We start from the raw sequence: 2,383 nt of genomic DNA, 5'->3' as shown, positions 1-2,383 counted from the left end.
GAAAACGGAATCTCGGAAAAGTACTAGACCGGAAAATACTAGACTAGAATCAGAAGACACGGCAGTGTCTTGGCAAGTTAGCACGCGCAGTGATATACGCGTTGTGTTCGTTATAGTTCGTTACGGTTAAAAATTAATAAGTGTTAATAAAATAATTATTAATAAATAATTTTTCGATAAATATTGATTAATATATAAAATAAAAATGTCATTAAGGCTCAACAATTTTAAAAAATTATTCGGAGAGTATAATAGGGCTACGAGCCTGAAATTTTAATCGTTATAAAATTTTGCTGGTATGTAAAATAAGTAAACAAACTTACATATATATATAACTTTAATATTGTGCACAAAAGGCAAATTAAATAAAACAAAAATAAAACTAAGTATACATACGTTTCGGTCAAGATCAGACCATTATCAATGTTCAAACCGCAAATCGAAAAAATATGAAAACCTGCTCTAAAAATGTACATAAAATTCTCTCTCAATCGCACAACATATATAAAACGTTACACAAAAATCAGTCTTTATATATAAAAAATGAAATAAATCGGTACAAATATTAATACAAAACCAATTTCTATAAATAAATCGGTACAAATATTAAATCACGGTAGTTACAAAGAAAATTTAGTCGAAATATAAGAAGTGTATAGATGAAATAGTAGTCCAAATGTGTAGAAAATTAAAATTGTCCAAATATAAAAGTCAATTCTTATCGTTGAAAAAACCGTATAAAAAGTTATAAGATAACATGGATGAAATTGTATCTGTTAGAATTACAAAAACAAAAATGATGAAATATCTATTGAACGCAGTATATATAAATATATTGATGATAATTACTATTATAAATTTTATAAATTGTGATAGTTACGAAATATAGTAACACAAAAGAAACCTTGAAAAATTGCTATTTTTTCCAAAAATTATAATAACTACGAAATATGATAACATAATAGAAAAGACTTGAAATAAAACAAAAGTATGAAATCGAGTTAATAAATACCTTAATATTGTATTAATGTGAGAAATGAAAAAATCGTTGAATCCATAATATAGTGTTAGTTTAAAAAATGGAAAAAGCGATGAATCCATACTGTTAATATAAATAAAAGTGTGATAGTCGTATAAAACGGAATAATTGTGCAACGAGAGTAAAATACAACATCTCTCCGGCAAGTATCGAGATAATGTGAGAGCGACACACTGCGGCGGACGAGAAATGAACAGGACAAAAACGTAGGAATAGAAATAAAATAAATAAAAATAACGAGTAGAAGGGAAAAACTAGAAGGAAGAGGGGTGCGTCAGGAAGAAATCAAGAGGGAGACAAAGCTTGTATGATATTAGAATAAGATTCAGGTAAAGATTCGGTATCCTGCATTTTGTTAATGCCATGCTTTTGTCTTTTTATATGGATCATCTCAGACACAAGTCTCTTGCTATATGAAGGTTCATTGTCTAAGATTCTGACTGAATCCCATTGAAAATTGTGATCAAAAGTAACTCTATGATCCGTGATGACAGAGGGTGAGCCAGTATTTTTCCGGATATCAGACTGATGTTCTTTTAATCTAGTGCTCAGCTTTCTTTTGGTCTGGCCAACATAACTAGCATCACAATTCTCACAGGAAATTTTGTATACCACGTTCTGATTAGACAAAAAATTCAGCCTATCCTTACCCCTCCTGATAAGATCCCTCAGTGTGTTAGGAATAGTGAAGGCTAACTTACAATGAAACATACTGGAAATTGGAAGGAAACTTTCTGAGATCGACTTGACATAGGGGATGGCAAAATATTTATCTCTAATTAATGGATTACGTGTTGTTTTAATATTGAGTGTATGAAATTTTATTCTGTTGATAACTGTGGTGAAAATTAATATATAAGTTAATATAAATTAATATATAAGTAAATTAAATTATTTAAAAAGCATAAACCACGAACGCCAATTCTAAATGGCTTAAAAACTATATTTAAGATACATATACTGAGATAAAAAGTATAATATGATTCAATATAATTTATTATATACTTAAAATTACGAACAAATTCGGTCGTTATTCATCTTCATTCAGCCATACTCTAGCATTTATGAGCAACATATCATGACCACGTAGTAAATTGTCAAGCGAATTCCATGATAAGCAAAACAAATTTCCAATAGCCAGCATTATTTCTCCCGACATCAAGTTACACAGAAGTACCAATTTCTATTAAATTATGTAAAGATAAGTTATTTGTTTGAGATTCAATTATTAATATTTATAAAACAAGATTGACATTATTTATGTTGATTAATTATTATTATAATGTTTAATTAAATTAAAAATATTCTTAATAATATTTGGTGTTGATATTTATTTCGTGATAA

This window comes from Trachymyrmex cornetzi, unplaced genomic scaffold, assembly GCF_001594075.2.
Source record: "Trachymyrmex cornetzi isolate Tcor2-1 unplaced genomic scaffold, Tcor1.1 scaffold877, whole genome shotgun sequence".
In the NCBI taxonomy this organism is placed as follows: domain Eukaryota; kingdom Metazoa; phylum Arthropoda; class Insecta; order Hymenoptera; family Formicidae; genus Trachymyrmex; species Trachymyrmex cornetzi.
The sequence above is the reverse complement of the archived record's forward strand: the minus strand, read 5'-3'. Positions refer to the sequence as shown.